The sequence below is a fragment of the Culex pipiens genome, chromosome 2, assembly GCF_016801865.2.
Source record: "Culex pipiens pallens isolate TS chromosome 2, TS_CPP_V2, whole genome shotgun sequence".
Taxonomy (NCBI): Eukaryota; Metazoa; Arthropoda; class Insecta; order Diptera; family Culicidae; genus Culex; species Culex pipiens.
Genome location: NC_068938.1, coordinates 7068331 through 7087472, shown reverse-complemented (window position 1 = coordinate 7087472; position 19142 = coordinate 7068331). Strand labels below are relative to the sequence as shown.

Here is a 19142-nt window from a genome sequence, read left to right as displayed (position 1 = left end):
GTCAAATGATTGCTAATCAGTTGGGGACCTTGACTGAAACGTAGTTTCATTTTAGGGGTGAGATTTCCTTGATGAACATGATGTTTTTGACTTATTTTTAACGTTAATTTTAGAAAATCCATGTAAAGGTAAATGGAAACATATCTTGCAATGCAATGATATCTTTAAAACAAAAACAAAACTAATCAAACTATCCTCAAGTCTTTACAAGAATAGTCGTACGTCTGAATAACCCAGAAATATATTAATTGAATAATTTGGTACAAATTTCAATCAAAAAGCATTTGTTGAATTAAAAAACCTTCAATAATAAATCTTAAAAAATTGTTTTTTTTTTCCAATTGGGTCCTAAAATTAAGCTTAAATCTGTGATATTATTGTTCAAACCGATTAAGCTTATTTTTCTGAGTACAATGACCCTTTGTACGACCACAAAGAATTTGAAATGGAATTTAAAATCAATTAAAAAAAACAACTACCATAGTTGATCGATCTTAAAAATGTTGTAGTGTCAATTTATTTAATTGCATTAAAATGAAAAAAAAAATGTGATCAGAAATGGGTTTTTAATCATCTTCGACTTTTTGCAAAACTTTGAAGTTTAACAAAAGTTATTATTATAAGTTTTCATCTCCACTTTCAAAAATTTCAATAAAATTTAAAAAATTAATCTGTAACAAGTTTAAAAATATAATTCACAAAACATAAAAACAGATGAAAAATGAATCAATTTTGAATCATATCAAATCACTTAAAATTCTACCTTGGCATGGTTCTTCTGAAAATTAGATGGAAAAATGAAATTATGTTAAGTTTTTATTTGATTGTTCAAATAAAAAAAAAATGTCTCCCGACTATTCAGGGGTTAAGAGAAAAGCTTAATTTTATTATATTTAAAACTGTTTTTTTTAAACATTGCTTCTGCAAAAGCTTTCAAAATAATTAATATAGTTCTATTTTATACAACAATCATTTATAAAAAATATATTTTTTTGTATGCTGAAGATATTTAAAAAGGGTCTTAAATCTTTATGTAATAATAGGGTCCTAAATCCTTATGTAAATTTTAATGGTATTGAACATTAAAATTTACATAAGGATTTAGGACCCTATTATTACATAAAGATTTAAGACCCTTTTTAAATATCTTCAGCATACAAAAAAAATATATTTTTTATAAATGATTGTTGTATAAAATAGAACTATATTAATTATTTTGAAAGCTTTTGCAGAAGCAATGTTTAAAAAAACAGTTTTAAATATAATAAAATTAAGCTTTTCTCTTAACCCCTGAATAGTCGGGAGACATTTTTTTTTTATTTGAACAATCAAATAAAAACTTAACATAATTTCATTTTTCCATCTAATTTTCAGAAGAACCATGCCAAGGTAGAATTTTAAGTGATTTGATATGATTCAAAATTGATTCATTTTTCATCTGTTTTTATGTTTTGTGAATTATATTTTTAAACTTGTTACAGATTAATTTTTTAAATTTTATTGAAATTTTTGAAAGTGGAGATGAAAACTTATAATAATAACTTTTGTTAAACTTCAAAGTTTTGCAAAAAGTCGAAGATGATTCAAGTAATATATTTTATTTTAGCAAGACAAATCTATATAATCTGGTTTGATTTTAAATATAATTACCTTTAAAAGATGTAAAATACAAAAAAAATCATAGAAACGTTTTTAGCTTTATTTGGTAGATAATTTCAGGTAAAAACAATCTAATATTTCTTAATAAAACGAAGAAATTTGGACAAGATTTTTCTTTAGTATCACGTTAAAAATTGGTGAATAAAATTTATTGTAGATATTTAGAATAACATAATTTTTTATTAGTATCATGTCAAAAATGTGTAAAGAAAAATTATTTTTGATTTTTAGAATAAGAATTTCTCTATATAATTTTAACACGAGATTTTCCGGATTATTTGAACATTTTCTATGGTCCCTGTAAAATTGCAATATCTGAGCTTGAAAAATCCCTAAGCTCAGCTAATTTGGATGGCAGCGATGGAGTACTGTGAATTGAGAATCCAAAATTTCATTTTTAGAAAAGCTAAAGAAAACTTGAGGAAAAAACATATTTTTAAAAGTTCATTGTAAATTTTCAATTTTTTGATAAAAACTCATCGGATAAAGACATGCATCAACTGAACTCAAATTATAATGCATTTTCCTGTATCTTAACTCATTTTTGCATGATTAAATCCGTTCGAATTACTTCGATTTTTTTTATCAAATTGGAAATGTGCCGAATCGTATAGCCTGGACTGTATCGATAAAAAATCAATAGATTTTTTTTTCCTAATTACCGATTTTCCGAACAATTTTGTTCATTTTGACAGATAGTTGACCGATATTTTCGCTGCAGAATTCAGTAAAAAAAAATACATTCCAAAATTTGCCCAAATCTTTAAACTCAAACCACCTCCAAAACCCCAAACCTCAACCAGTGCAACTGCAAATCTCACTGCCGTATCCGGGAATCAAAAGACAGAATCCGTCCTTCCATCCCCACCACCATCACCGTCAGTCAACTTCCAACGCCCAAGAAACAGGTCGCTTGTGCAAGTTTGCCGCAACTTCACCGACCGCGATGGCTCCTGCAAGCTCCCGCTCCAACTGACTCTGGCTTGGCCTGCCCTGACTGACATGACTCAAAAGTTGTGTTGCAAAACCGCCAACTGGTTGACAGACATCAGCCTGAGTGTGCAACGGCATTGCATTTTTTCGTAATGATGGATGTTGATCAATTAAATGCACTGGCCGCCGGGACCGGCGGCGAGACGACAGATCGCGGTTTTGTCCGGGGTCGTTTTTTTGCTGGACTGTTGACGAGTGGTTTGATTTTGAAGAAAAAATAGGGTTTGGCATTTAAAATCAACTAATGCTGATTTCGTGCTGATTCAGAACTGATTTAGATCTTCGATTTAGTGCTCGAAAGCACTGATAATGCTGAATTTCATAATGTTTTAGATCAACCTATCGTAACGAAAAAAAAATAACCGGATCCGAACACTGTTGCATCATGATGACAGGCAAAGAGGACACAAAAAAAAACACGGATCACACCACAGATTGTTGCCGGTCGGCCCGGCGGCAACGACGGTAAGAAAAAAACCGGCGAAAATGGCCCGAACAGGGCCAGAGAATGACACACACAACTTCTTGCTGCTTTCGTCGTTGTCGTCGAAGGCTAATGATTTTGATCTGTTTTGTGTACCTCTGTGAGTAAATTCCCTTCGTTTTCTTCACCTTGTTTGTTTCCTCTTCCTTTGCTCGATCGTATACTCTCTTTTCCTCCTTCTGCCTCGATCGCACCTCACCACCTCGTTCGATCTTCACTCTTTCGTTTTCCTCTACGTTATTCTTTTAATTTCTTCTTTGCACCATTCCGTCACGCGCAACCGTTTCTTCTCCTCTTGTTTACGCCGGAGAGTGCAGTCACGATTCGGTTTAATTTTGTTGCGAAATTTCACCTGCACCGGATTTACTTCCCCAAACGAGCAATATCACGTATCACCATCAAATCCAAAAAAAATACCCAGAGGTGAAAGGCCACAACCGAGCACGCACGCACGTGATTCTGTCAACAAAAACAAACCGACCGCGGCGTCGAGTGCGCGCGAAATTTCACCACACGATCTGAGAGCGTCGCGACGCACACCCCAAACGCACTGAGAACACGTTCACCATCCGCGACGACGAAGCGAGCGCAACTGACGAACGGCAACAAAGCAGGCTTCGACACGACGGCGGATGCCGGCTGTCACGATTCGAGACGAAAGGCGCCCGAACATTTGTTTATCACCAATACAGATATGACAGCTAGTACCGGCTAAACGGGTTGGACAGAGAGGGAGTGTGAGGAGGGAAAGAGAAGGCAATATAAACAAACGTGTAGCTACACGGCGGCGGTGTCTCACTACAACAGTCTTGGGAACACGAAGAAACCTGTTCAAGCTTTTCGCGAGCTTCAGCGAAGTTAGGAGAGGGAGCTGCCGATAAAAGTGTAACGAAACTGAAGCCAGTTAACGATTCTCTATTACAGATTTCAAAGGTTAAGGATTTAATCAACAAAGCCATTTGTTCGATGTCTTTGATCAAAAACAACATTGAAGAATCGGTAGGAACATTAACGCCATTAACAGCAATCAGTTTTTAAATCAGGTTGTCGTGACGGACAACGGACAAACTGGACAACTGCCAAACAATCATACTAGTCAACCACTAATAAATTATGTTATGAGAATAAAAACAAGTTAGAGGGTCGAAGAATATTATGAAAATCAAACATCTATCAATTTCAAGATTAAGTGATTTAAACACAAGAAAAGTATATCATTGAAACCATCCTGAAGTCCGTAATAGTAAAGGCATCACATAAGATTCCTCAAATGAAGCGAAGTTCTACGGTTAATCGATTTCTTATTATTTCAATGAATTAAAAACAATGCCAAAACTTTAGCCGCAGACTATGAATAAAACTAATTATCGAACTAAAAAAAATTAACTCCTGAAAGTATGCAACCTCCGTTCGTGTTTCAACACAACGCGAGCTTTAATTAATTACAACAAAACGCTTCAAGAAGCTTTCCTCAAACGAGAAACGCTTAACTCTCGCTTGAAAGCTTGTTCAATGTTGCAGCAAGCTTTTAAAATTCGTCTGGACTTTCAACAGTACAGGCCGCACGTATAGACTCATTCTTTTTTTTCGATAATAAATTGTATGATTTTTACAAAAATATCTAAAAATACATTGAACGAAACATAAAACATTAAATTACAAACCATACTTCTAATTTGTGAGAAAAAAGTAAAACATCACCAAAAAAATCTATTTAAAATTCATAAGAAAACATTGTACTGTAATTTTTCAGCATTGTTAAGCAGGTATTAGACTATGACAAAGAAACAAACAAACTCGCACTTTTTCGTGTTTGACAGTTTTCCAAACCCGCAAACAACTCAAAATGTATGCAGGCTGACGTTTCTGCAAATAAATCGAGCAAAAAGTTTGTTTGTTTGTGTGTTTGTGCTTTACAAAAGGTATTCAAAAATTGCATTGAAATAACAACCATTATAAAAAAGCAAATTAGAGTTAAACACGAACATAAACTTTGAAAAATATTTGCAACGGCCTAAGGTTACAAATTTTATTTAAAGTTTTTGTTTTTGTCCTTTTCTTTCAAATGTTGCAACCATGGCACAGTGGGCAAAATGGAACCCAAAATCCGACTTAATTGAACGCGGCTGGTTCCCTGGTATGGAAAATAGTGTTTCTTATGTAAAAAAATCCGGGGAATCGATTGGTGATGGTTTCATCCACCGCACGAAACGGCAAAGGGTTCATTTTACCCCAATACCACATTTTTTAATTTTTTTTCTTGAAAATCGGTCTGTATTTAGAGCGGAGGATTTATGCGGCCATCCAAAATGCACTTAACTTATGTGAGAATGTCCCAGGAATCCAGTAAAAATAACCACTTGCTCCGCAAAAATCATCTAGGGTCCATTTAACCCCAATTCCATTATATAAGAAAAAAAAAAAAATGTTAGGTCAGATTTTAAAAATCTGAAAATATTTTTATCGTAAAGATCAGACAATTTTTCATAAGAATGATGATTTGCACTTGATTGTTTGACACATTTATGTTGATATAGAAATTAAACAAAATAAAAAGATTGAAGAATCAGTTTTGGGCCAATTTTCCCAAACGCAGAATAAACTGCCTTTTACATAACTTTTATTTTCATCAAAATAAATGTGTCAAACAATCAAGGGCAAATCATCATTCTTATATAAAATTGTATGATCCTTACGATAAAAATATTTTCAGATTTTTAAAATCTGACCTAACATTTGAAAACGGCCAAAAATACTTTTATAACGGAATTAGGGTTAAATGGACCTTTGATGATTTTTGCGGTGCTAGAGGATATTTTTACTGGATTTCTGGGACATTTTCACATAAGTTAAGTGCATTTTGGATGGCCACATAAAGCCTCCGCTCTAAATACAGACCGATTTTCAAGAAAAATGCAAAAAATTGGTATTGGGGGAAAATGGACCCTTTTCCGTTTCTTGCGGTGGATGAAACCATCACCAATCGATTTCCCGGATTTTTTTACATAAGAAATACTATTTTTCATTCCAGGGAACCAGCCGCGTTCAATTAAGTCCGATTTTGGATCCATTTCGCCCACTGTGCATGGCTTGTAATTTTAATTTAAATATTTTTAATAACTTTGGTCAGAGTTGTGGGAAATAAACTTCAAACATATTGAGGTTATTCTGCTTTAAGATTATTATTTTTTGAAATTTCTTATTTCCCCAGTATTCAGGAGGACATTTTAATCAACAAAAAACTTTTCCTTTCTTTTTTTATGTTTTTCGTGTTTTATTTTCAGTATTTTTATTTGTATTTATATTGTTTAGTTTATGTTTGTTTCTTATTGTATTTTGCTTATTCTACCACCTTCTTTTATTAACTTTTCCCTTATTTGTTTATGTGTTTTACAACCATTTTTTTAAATTATGCCATTTTTGTTCAAATTGTAGAAAATGCATAGAGGCATTGTCTGGGACGCTACAAAAATTACTGCATGCTTATTTTTACATAAAATATAGAATATTTTTGTGGAAAACATAGCCAAAGTTGCCCATGGAAAAAATACATTTAAAAAAACATTGGCTAAGTTACATAAAACTAGCCAAACTTTCAACTTTAAAGTTTACAACAATTTCTGCTTTCTAATGCTTTTTTTGAGATCAAAAATTGGTTGAGAAATGTATTTTTGACAAATTTTATAATCGAAGCCCGCCTAAAATCGGGGTTGAGCTGCAGAGGATTACAAAAATAGTTTATAAATATTAGAGAAATTACAATGTGCTTTTTCAACGAAAATCGAAAATTAAATATCTTGATGAGACGTAAGCAAGTAGGTTGTTAGGAGTAGGAATGTTTTGCAAAAATGTTGTATACAAAGTGAGATTCAGTGAATTGGAACTTTCAAACAAATGAGAATTTCCCCCATCTCATTAAGGATAGCATGTGCTAGTGAAAAATCGTCGTTCATTTGATTTGTTTAATTTTTACAAACTCAAACAGCATGTTTAATCCAGATAAACATTCTTCCTTAACGATGACCTCACCGTTTCACACCTCTTCGCTCCCCGGAGTCCAAATTAGAAACGTGTTTATCGTTATTTAAGAACTCCCAGAACTTTTACAAATTTCTCCCCTCTTTAAACGAAGCCATGCAGTGCAAGGTCTCTCTCGTAACGATGTTTATAAACAAATAATCCTCGAAGTGATGATAATGAAATCGAAAGGCCAAAAAGCAAATTTTTCCCCCTTGCCAGAGAAGAGTATTTTAATTCCACTCATTCCAGTGTTGCATCCCGCAGCATGTCAGACTATTGAAGAGGGGAACTTGTTCCTTTCAGAGATGCACTCCAAAATCGGAAATCTGCCCCCTCCTGTTCAGATTTTGTGAAACGGCAAGTGGCAATTGAGCGGTCGTTAGCTCAAAATTTACCGGCGATCCATGCTACCGACTACCGTTGGCGTTCCAGCCTCCGGCTCGAACACGTGGTCTGCTTGCCAACGCCAACTGCGCGCCAAGTTCTAATTTATCTAACTCAATTACAGGGCGAAATGTCTGGCGACCTTCCCTCCGGCAGCACTGCACACGTTTTAGAACATTTTTCAGATTTTTCAGTGAACAACAACAACTTGGCGTGGTCCTCCTCTCTTCGGAACCATAAAAGTCTCATGTAGATGCCATTTATGCTATTCATATGCTCCGAAATAGCTGGCGCTGGCAGCTTGCCTCGTAAATCTGCACTCATCACCCCCGACTCGGGTGACCAGCTGCGATGGGAGCGTTGTCCCCTTGATTTCTGAGAACTCTAACAATCGCAGCTACCCAAAGGGTGGTTTAACAGCAAACAGCCAGAGAAAACTGAGTAGGCGATTGTGTTTGCGCTTCAATTGTTATCGAACAACTCGGTGCGTATCGATAAGGAAGAAACTCCACGCCTGCTGGGAAGGGGTGGAAAGTTTTTTTCGACTGAGGGTTGCAAAAGTTCCTGGAGTGGGAGGAGTTTGCCCTGGAGCGAATATCAGTGTCTGCTGGAATTCAATCGTTCGTCGACAGAACGTCAGACGGAAAGTGTAGGGTGAATTCGGCTCAGTAGGCTAGCAAATTCAACTTGTATTGCGAAACGCACCCCAATCAACTCCAGCTTCCCCTGCGCAAAAATTAGGAAAAACGGGGTGCATGACATTATGGACAGGCCTGGCCTGGTTCTGGACCGGGTGGAGGGGGTAATAAAATAAGTTTACATCAAGTTCATTGCCTCTGTTCTCGGCTGCAGATGGGAAGGGTGAACGATAAGTTCAAAAAACTGGGCGATAAAAAATGCTTGGCAGTGCTGCCAGAATAACAGGAAAATTATGAAGAACTTCAATTTCAGTGAAAATTTATAAAAGAGATTGACCAATTTGACGGTGTAGCCAAAAAACAGTTTTATATTTTTTTAAGGTTCTATAAGCTATTGTGTTTGATATATTGATAGCTGGAGTTTTTTTTTGAAAAGGTCCAATAAACCAAATTTCCAGTTTTTGGTTTTTGGGTGTTTTTGAAACCGCCTTGAGTCAGGGGTATCAAAAAACACCCAAAAAGCAAAAACTGGAAATTTGGTTTATTGGACCTTTTAAAAAAAAACTCCAGATAGGACCTTTAAAAATTCAAGAATTTTAAATTTCGGAGCAACAAATATCAGCAGATAATAAGTAACTGGCAGATAATGTGTCTCAGGTTTCAGGACTCTTTGCAAAAAAATTTAAATAGATATCAAGTTGTAAGCACACCTAGGTGAAATGTTTCATAAAATGTTTATTTTTTGTTAGCAATTAGCAAATAGTTGAAAGCACCTCTACAAAAAATATTTTAGAATAGCTCTTAACAATCATATTCTTTGAAAAATCTCGTTTTTCAACTCGCAATGTCTTGGAAACTTTTGGCATGATTTTCAAAATTTCATAATTTCAAATATTTACATTCTAGGAAAACTTTTTAAAAGGGCTAAAATCACTTATTTTGCATCTGAAAATTATTTCAGAAATATTATTTGATAATTTTTAAGATCATTTTCCTGAAATATTTTTTTCCCAAAACAAATATCTCCTGTACCAAAATTTGCACCATCCTAAAATTTAGCGCAAAATGCTTTTTTTAGTCCTTCAAAACATTTCGAAAATTAAAAAATACATGTTTAAGGAACTAAACTTTAAGTAATAAATCTCAAATGATTCGTGATTTTTTCTCCGTGTACCATTTTTTTACTTTACATGGCAGTCCTGATCAAGAACAAGAAGCTGTACGATTTTTGATTTGTAAATGTTGGAGTTGCAATGACATTATATTGCTAGCTCACTGTCAGCAATAGAAATATTCATTAAATGTTCATGTTCATCTTTAAATTGCTATTTCAGAAGGGTTAACTTTATAGAAATTTCACACAAAATCGATTGAAAATATACAATAAGCTTTCACTCTGAAAATAACAATGAAAATTTTTAAATTGTATTTAAAAAACATTTGTTCAATTTAAAAAAAAACTAACTTGAACAAAAAGAGTAAAATTTAATAGAATAAAATTAATCAATTGTTAATTTAATAACAACAAATTGACAAAAAAACATTTAATAAATTTTCAGAATCCGTCCACTTTTTTTCAACACATTTTTTATCATTGCATAAAACGTTGCCCTTGCCCAAGGCAACAAAATTAATCAGATTAGTTTTTGTTAGATACAGATTAGTAGAACATTTTTTGACATTTTTCTATGGCAAGTCCGCATTTTTAGAGAGATTTGTATTGAGAAATAAAATGTTCAACATATCAGGAATGGACGGAAAGGTTTCATCAAATGAAAAAAAATACATCTAATTTTTTTCGAAACCTGAAGAGCTTCTCTAAAATTGACCTTATCAATTTAAAACCTAACTAACCATTTCATTGAAAAATAAAAATAGAGAGGGTATGCCTTTACACATATTTTTTAAATACTCTGTCATCGGTATCAATCTTACAATAAATTAATAGTATTTACATGTTATTGAACTCTTATCAATTGAAACCATTCAAAAATATTTTCCTGTATCTTTCTTTCATCTTATATGTTTATGCAACAAGTTTCGAAATGAACACGGTTATCCAATGAGGGTTACCGTCAATTCATCGTTCAAATCAAAACAATATTGAAAAGTATTTTTGAAATATACTTAGAATTCAAGCATAACTTCCAACCCTTCTAGTACATCTGACCATCAGCCAGAACAATTTCCTGATATTTGTCATCAGAACCAGGCAGGGGTGTGTCCCAGTCCCAGACTCTCGACCCCAGTTGCACGATACCAATTGCGAAAGAGTCATACACCGACTCGTCCCGGCCCGCGACAGAGTTGCATCAAGTGAACAAACCAAAAGTACATACATTCTGATGTAAATACTACAGGCCGGTCCCTTTCCCATATCGCACCATCCGGCGCGTCGCACGCAAAAATATTTAAATTTAAAACCCCTATCCAAAAGGGCAAATGCGAGATTATGATCTCGGAATGACACAACTAAAAAACTAGAGTTTGGTTGACACAGCAAGCAACGCGACGCGCTCCATCATAACCATGGCAACGTCGTCTCCCGTAAACGTCATCGTTGACACCCTCACCACCCTCACACACCGCAGCAGCAGGAACCGGCTCGCGTAGTAAAAATTCATTCAACCTTTTTTTTACTCTCACTCTCATCTCGTCTTGTGATAGTAGACTGACGGACAAGGGACGAGCGGTTTGACGAGGTACGCATGCACCGGTGTGGGAGAAGAGCAGCAACGCCTGCAAGATAGGCAACACGAAGAACCCCGCTAGAATTGAGCGCCAGTTTGTGCGCGATGTTTGGCCGAGAAGGGTGTCGCGTGACGGGTTTCATGTTTTCTTTTTTACTTTTGAGTGAAAATGGTTTGTGATGACTTCAAACGAGAGGACTAATTACGAGTGCTTTTAGTTCGACGACGGATATTGCGGAACGTTGCGACTTCCTGTGGGTGAGAGCACTTAGAGGAGTTAGTTTGCCACCCGGGATCGGATGCTGTGATCTATTTGTAGAAAGAAAAGGGTAATACTGTGTGTTTCATAGAACGTCAGAATCTTGATCGATGTATTTATTTATATACACTGAAAAAAAATAAAAGTACCAAATTCCTAAATTCTAGGAATTTTGGCTCCTTTCATTATTAAGTAATCCAAAAAACCCGATTACTAAATAAGGAAAAGAGGCAAAATTCCTAGAATAAAGGAATTGGGTACTATTTTTTTATTTCAGTGTACAAACAGTAAATACTAAAAATGAAAAAAATAAGTTTATTCGGAAATATATACTTTCTAAATTAAATAAAATAACGAAATACCATAAACAGGAGTGACATTGATAGAATTTTAATTTATTTTTGGAATATTTTCCAACTGGTAATGTTTGTATGAAGCTTATTATTTTTAAAACATGTGCACTATTTGTGGAAAAAATCTTTTCAATAGTGTTTAAAAAAAAGTGGCGTTAAAAATTCTTATTTAGAATTCAGGGGTCATAGTTTTTCTTGCTAAAATCAGATTTTATGTGTTCAAATTTTATTTTTATGGCAAATATACCATCATTAAGATTGCTGATATAGATTTTAAGAAAAAAAAATGAATGTTTTTATTTGGTTAACTATGTTTTTTAAAGTTTTTTGATTAAATTCATGTAAATTTCAGGTAAAATTTGTTAAAGAATCAGAATTTCTCCTATAATTCGTCAAAACTAGTTTTGATTATAAATGAAATTTTCGATTCATATTGCATTTTAAACTGAATTCGAAATTCAATTCAAATTTGTTCTACTGAAAATGCCTTTAAATTTGAAAAAATCAAAAAAATGCATTCCAATTCACGATTCATAATCATGTTTCTTCAGAAAATTATGACATTTTGAGATTAATAAAATAATGCTATTGATTAAAATTTTAATAAATAACGTTAACTTACTTTAAAACTTTTCAAAATGTTGTGAAACCCTTTTCTTGAAGTAGTTTGGATATTTCTCTATCACGGTCAGTAAGATTTCATACCATTCCGTACGTATTTAATTTGTATTCTTCATATTTGCGGAAAAATCTCGAACCTGTCAAAGTCTGGTTATCAAAGTTACCCCGTTTTACAGTAATCAATTTTGAGAATTATTTAATTTTTGTTGATGAAAAATTTAAACAGAAACACATTTACTCAAGAAATATGTAAAAAAGCCGCTAATTTTATTATTAAACGAAAAATTGTCTGGCATATGGAATAATTAAGAGTTAGTTTTTCACCAATATGTAACAGGTCGTATCGAGGTGCTCCGATTTGGATGAAACTTTCAGCGTTTGTTTGTCTATACATGAGATGAACTCATGCCAAATATGAGCTCTCTACGACAAAGGGAAGTGGGGTAAAACGGGCTTCGAAGTTTGAGGTCCAAAAAACCTAAAAAATCTTAAAATTGCTCGCATTTCCGTAAAACTTCATCAATTCCAACTCTCATAGATGCATTTGAAAGGTCTTTTGAAGCACTTCAAAATGGGCCATAGACATCCAGAATCGGCAAAAATCAAAAAACTTTGAGAAAAACTGCGATTGGCCAAAAAGTTAATACCGTAAGCTTATAGTCCATGAAATTACCTATCTTTTGACCTATAGGAGTATGGGTGTTGCTGGCTGTTGCAAAAAGATATTGAGGTTAAAAAAAACATTTTTAACAGTAATTTGCAAAAGCTATGAGAAAATGTTAAACCAATCCTGGATGTCTATGGCTCATTTTGAAGTGCTTTAAAAGACCTTTCTAATTGAGATGATTTTTTAAGAGGTTTTTACAAAATTGATTGCAATACATAATTTCTGAAAAAAAATATATTCATGTAATTGATGAGAGTTCGACTGTTGTTATTATTTTGAGTTTGATCGGCTACTCAGTCTGGGCAAAGTGAAACGCTGTTTATGCTGTGTCCGCATAAACAGCGTTTCACTTTGCCCAGACTGAGTAGCCGATCAAACTCAAAATATATTCATGTTTATAGAAACATTCTTAAAAAAAGGGAGGATTCTGCTTTTTCAAAAAAAAAAAATGATGTAATTTTTATATGAATACTGGAATTTGTCATGTTTACATGATCATTTTCCAACAGCTCATATCCAATCACTCCCATCTCCAGGAAAAGAAGTGGATTTGGAAGATGAGAAAAGGTGATGACCCTATTTTTTAAGGAGATAAGGGAAATTCTCCATGGTATCCACAAGTATGTTCCAAGTTTTACTAATTTTTGTTTTGAGCCATTCTATACAATAAGTGCATTTTGTTTATGTTTTCATAAATGACACTAAACTGCATTTATCCTTCTCATTTTCCAAACATTAATTTTACACAAGTCTTCACCGAAAACAACACCAGAGCGCATTACAATGTTTTCCTTTCCCGTTTCATCTCGCTCTTGTTGGTCCGTTTAGTACCTTCCTAATGGAAATCTCAGCAGGAAGTAGAGGTACACGGTCTCCCTTATTTCCAAGTCGAAATGATTAAGGAGATGCACCACATTAGACACCAACGACGTCATATTGTGTGTGCGCGGGCCCATAAACAAATGCCAAGCTAATTAGGTTTGATTTTTCCCTTCGTTTCTAAAGTGCATGTTCGGCGGAGGAAAGTGATTTTTCTTGTCTCAAACACATGACGCCCCCGACATTCGGTGAAAAGGTCCCAACATAAATAGTGTGGCATTTATTACGCGATATGTTTTTGTTTTTGGGAGTCGGAAAGCGTGCGTGGGGTAAATTAATGTTTTTGGCGCTTTGCTGTACAGATTATTAATATCCCCTCCGGGCGGATCATTAAAAATGAGCGCGCGCGACTGGATGTTTAAACTATCAAAATTTTTGTTAGCAGATACTTTTTGGCGGGTGGCAGCTGAGGATGTTTGCACTTGGAGGAACTCTATTTTTGATGGTTTGTGAAGGCGTCAAAACGTGTTTTTTATGTTTATGCCAAGTCGTTTACAGAAGATAACATTTTGTGAAAGTGAGAATTTTGTAAGAATCGAATAAGATTTAGGTCAAATGCAAGGAAAAAATATACAGCAATCTTCCAAAGAAGGTAATTGCTAATTCTCCATTTCATCACCATCAGACCAAAACCAAACGTGCAGACTGGTTGGCACCAGCTGCAAAGCAATTCCTTAAACACCATTCCGCCACAGAGAACTCGTGCCAACATTAAGGTCCCCCACCCTACGAGGATGATGCTTCCTTAATAAGACATAATCTGAAGTCACGTGCGAAGGGCTGCCTGACGATAATGTCTTCGCGTGGCACACGAGATTTACGTTAATTCGTTTCATCGCTCATATTAGAAACAGAGAGACTGAGATGTCTGGAGTCGCTTCCCCTTGGCCCCTTGCCTAAGTCACATGGGTCGTGCTCATAACTTTCCATGATTTATGGGACTTTTTGAGTCGTAGAACTAATTTTATTGGTTTTTTTTCTGCCCTAGCCATTTAAGTGACACACACGATTCTATCATTCTCTGATCAATTATTGAGATCTTCAAAGAATGAAACAATAGCTTAGTCACACGACGACTAATCACTCTCGAGAGTACTCAAGTACCAACTTATTAACATGCACTTTAGAGTGCGGTTTGTCAGCCATATTTAGAACCGCGTACAGAGAACTTGTCACCGGATTGGCCCTTCAAGATCATAAATCTTGTCGGCGACACCTTGCGAGCAGCCTTTCCAAACTCCTTGTACGGAGTTGGCACCTTTCTTACCTGGCTTTCCGGTCAGTCCGCAAAACGACAAAAGAACTCAGACCTAGAATGGAACTTTCGATGAATGATAATACGACATATTTGTGCGAACCTACCTCGAAGGTACAACCCGGCGAACGTTTCGCGCGGAATATTGATGCGTCGCGACATCTAGTAGGCCCCTCCGCCCGATCAAAGTTATCGCTGCGCGACGATTGATGTCAACTTTGAATTTTGGGACGACCTTTTCGGGGAACTTGCCCAAACATGGGTTACTTTGATGGTTTTTGGGTGGCACCGCCTACGTCGATCGTTGGTACTAAAGTTGTTTTTTGGGAAACCATGTTTCGCAAACATTTACGACCTATTCAAATGCTAGCACCCATAAATGTTTCAGTTACAACTCAATGACAGAAGTATAAGCAATCAAGCGACAAATCTCTGCTCTTTACTCGAACAGAACCACGCATATTCCGGACCGAGAGATCTCAATTCCCTCTTACCTCCGAGAGATCTGTCTGGCTCGCTAGCACCGAAGATGCAAATTCAAGTCCAACCAGATCTCCCACGAGACCAGCCAGCAGCCTGCACTGACTGCATCAAACCTACTTGCTTCTTTTGGGACCGACCGATTTACACCAGAGAGTGCGTGGTATTTTTAGACCTAACCGGGCACACTTTAGTGTCTGCAGTAGTACCACTCCACCCCAAGTGGATCCCAGACGTTCCGGTGTGTAGTGCACCGTTTAAGTGCCCGGGAATCCGCGCGCGTAGCATAAATTCCTACGGGACTCGTAACTTCCCAACAGAAATACCGCAGTGACAGTTTCTCCGCAGACTAATCAGGTATTCATCAGCCGGATCGGCACATTCCGTGACTAAAACATCCCGATGACCACTTATTGTTATTGCGATGGGATCGCTTTGATCGCAGTGTGCCTTGCGAATCGAACAAAAACTGGACGTGGATGACTAATTTTAGTAGCCGGGGATCGATGGACTAATCAAAGTCGGCGCCGTTGTCGCGGGTTGTTGTGTTACCTCCTGTCCTGTCCCCCCATCCGGATATTAATTTGGTAGCACACTGAAATTCAGCCGATCGACATCCGTAGATAGTGTTAGAAGTGCGAATTGGGACGATTTATTGCCGGTGGTGACTTAATCTGGCGAGGGGTGAAATTTCGGTTTGGAACAATGAGATTCTTTATTGTTAAAAGAATGTGTCGACAAAGTTCTATAAATTTTGCATTTGAATGTTTTATTTTTTTTAATATTTATGAAACTCCAATCTTAAACTTACTCTTATACCTTAAAACATATCGCTGAAGCAGTTGTGCAACCACCTAACCTCTATCAATCGACTTTTTATTTATCTATTTCGCACATAAATAAATCGTTATCCCAAATTTGGAAGTATGAAGTCAGTGCGATAGTGATCGTCACTGCTGACCAGGCTAGGCAATGCTAGAGAAATCATTGGGGAATCAAATCCAGCTACTCGACAGCACATATCTGTCAGCTACTAGTTAAAGCTGTTTTGTGAGTGAAATAGGGGGGTCGGGGTGGTCCTACTTTTACAGTTATATGTCTTGTCTTTAATAAAAAACTACTTTGATAAAAACTTTGATTTATATAAAAAAAATCTATAAAAGAGAATAGATTTTTTTTTCAAAATTAAAAGCCCCTAGACTACTATTCAAAAAAAATAGAATATTAACCCTCTACAAGCCATTTTTTTCGTTTTTTTTATTTTTCTCGTATTCAGGAGGTTATTTTGAGCAACTTTTGTTCTACGAAAAACTTTATTTCTCTTGTTTTATGTTTTTTCTTGTTTCATTTTTAGTATTTTAATTTGCATTTATCTTGTTTAATTTACGTTTGTTTTTGTAGTATTTGGCCTATTCTACCACCTCCTATCATTACATATTTTCTATCTATTTTTTTCATGTTTTTACAGTCACTTTTTTGCATGTTTTTCACAATTTCTGCTATAAAATGGCACCATTATTATTCCAATTGTAACAAAATGCGTGAAGGCATAGTCTGTGACACCAGAAAAATTACTGAATATTCTTTTTACTTAAAATATAGGAAATGTTAGCCAAAGTTGACAAACATTGGCAAAGTCACCTTAAACTAGTAAAACTTCCAACCAATAAATTTCCTAAAATTCCAATGTTTTTTAAAGATCAAAAATTGGTTAAAAAATTTATTTTTTGAGATTTTTCAAATCGAAGCCCAAAACAACATCTTAGTGAACTCAAAAAAAAAAGAAACTAGAAAATTCGACGCATTATAAAAATAAAAGAAAAGTTATCGAATACAAAGAATAACAAAAAACACTGAAAAATAATCAATGATAATTAAGAGGAAAAAAAGTCAGAGAAAATTCAAAATTCGAAATAAACTTACCGAAAATTCATAAAATTTCAAATAATGTCAAAACTTGAAGAAAAAAAGTTCAACAAATCTTCTAAAAAAAATTAAATAAAAATCACAAACAACCAGACTCAAAAACCATAAACAAAAAATATTGTTTTTTTTAAGAAACTAAAAAATACTAGAAAATTGTTAACGAATAAAAAACAACAATATTAAAATCAAATTGATACAAAATTTAAAAAATCATAGAACAAAACAACAAAAAAATAAAATGAAAATTTTAGGAAAATTCAAAAGTAATTGAAAAAAAAATGAAAAAAATCAAATTCAAAGAACATAAATAAAAATTAAAAGAAATTTTAAAGATAAATGAAACTAAATTTAAGGAAAACATTAAAACCATGAAATTTTCTAAGAATCTCCTGCTTTCAGACAATAAAACACAATTCTAAAACAAATCCATGGAAAATTCAATAGTAAATCAAAAATAAATCTATAGTTAATTCAAACCAAATTAAAGAAAATTAATAAATTCAAACCAAAGCAAAGAAAATTTTAAGACAATTCAAAGCAAACATGAGAAAATCAAAAGAAAATTAAATGAAAATTCAAAAGAATCAAACAAAATTTCAACAAAATTAAGAAAAAAAATCTGAAAAATTCATAGAAAACTCAGTAAAAATTTAAGAAAATTAAAAGATAAATAAAAAATATATAAGATAATTGAAAGAAAATTCTAAGAAATTTAAAAGAAAATTTAATAAAAATCAAAGGAAATTCAAAAAAAAAATAAAAAATCGAATAGAAAATCAACGAAAATTTAAAGAAAATCCAAAGAAGATGTTGACGAAATTCAAAGAAAATTCAAAAAAACATTCGAAGAAAATTCAAACAATTTTTTATTGAAAATCCAAAGAAAATTCAAAGAAAATTAAAAAAAATATTCAATGAAAACTAAAAAAAAAACTCAACGGAAATTCATTGAAAATTAAGAGAAAAATCAAAGAAACTTCAATAAAAATTCAAAGAGTTTCAAAGAAAATTTTATCAAAATCGAAGAAAATTGAAAGAAAACTCAAAGAAAAAATTCAAAGAAAATTGAAAGAAAATACAAAGAAAAATAAAAAAAAATCAAAGAAAATTCAAAGAAAATTCAAAGAAAATTCAAAGAAAATTCAAAGAAAATTCAAAGAAAATTCAAAGAAAATTCAAAGAAAATTCAAAGAAAATTCAAAGAAAATTCAAAGAAAATTCAAAGAAAATTCAAAGAAAATTCAAAGAAAATTCAAAGAAAATTCAAAGAAAATTCAAAGAAAATTCAAAGAAAATTCAAAGAAAATTCAAAGAAAATTCAAAGAAAATTCAAAGAAAATTCAAAAAAAAATTCAAAAAAAATTCAAAGAAAATTCAAAGAAAATTCAAAGAAAATTCAAAGAAAATTCAAAGAAAATTCAAAGAAAATTCAAAGAACATTCAAAGAAAATTCAAAGAAAATTCAAAGAAAATTCAAAGAAAATTCAAAGAAAATTCAAAGAAAATTCAAAGAAAATTCAAAGAAAATTCAAAGAAAATTCAAAGAAAATTCAAAGAAAATTCAAAGAAAATTCAAAGAAAATTCAAAGAAAATTCAAAGAAAATTCAAAGAAAATTCAAAGAAAATTCAAAGAAAATTCAAAGAAAATTCAAAGAAAATTCAAAGAAAATTCAAAGAAAATTCAAAGAAAATTCAAAGAAAATTCAAAGAAAATTCAAGGAAAATTCAAAGAAAATTCAAAGAAAATTCAAAGAAAATTCAAAGAAAATTCAAAGAAAATTCAAAAAAAATTCAAAAAAAAAATTTAAGAAAATTCAAAGAAAATTCGAAGAA

The 19142-nt window shown here is 33.5% G+C and overlaps 1 protein-coding gene across 3 annotated transcripts in view; it reads right to left on the bottom strand.

Moving 5' to 3' along the window:
• LOC120423395 (probable G-protein coupled receptor Mth-like 1) overlaps positions 1 to 3741 on the bottom strand; it is a 96538-nt gene extending 92797 nt beyond the window's left edge. The window contains exon 1 of one of the 3 annotated variants that reach the window (XM_052706866.1): positions 3233 to 3741. The gene's annotated coding sequence lies outside the window, so the exon portion shown is untranslated. The remainder of the gene's footprint in view (positions 1 to 3232) is intronic. The other 2 variants (XM_052706867.1, XM_039587186.2) reach the window with 2 other exon arrangements.
• Positions 3742 to 19142: the final 15401 nt, after the last annotated feature.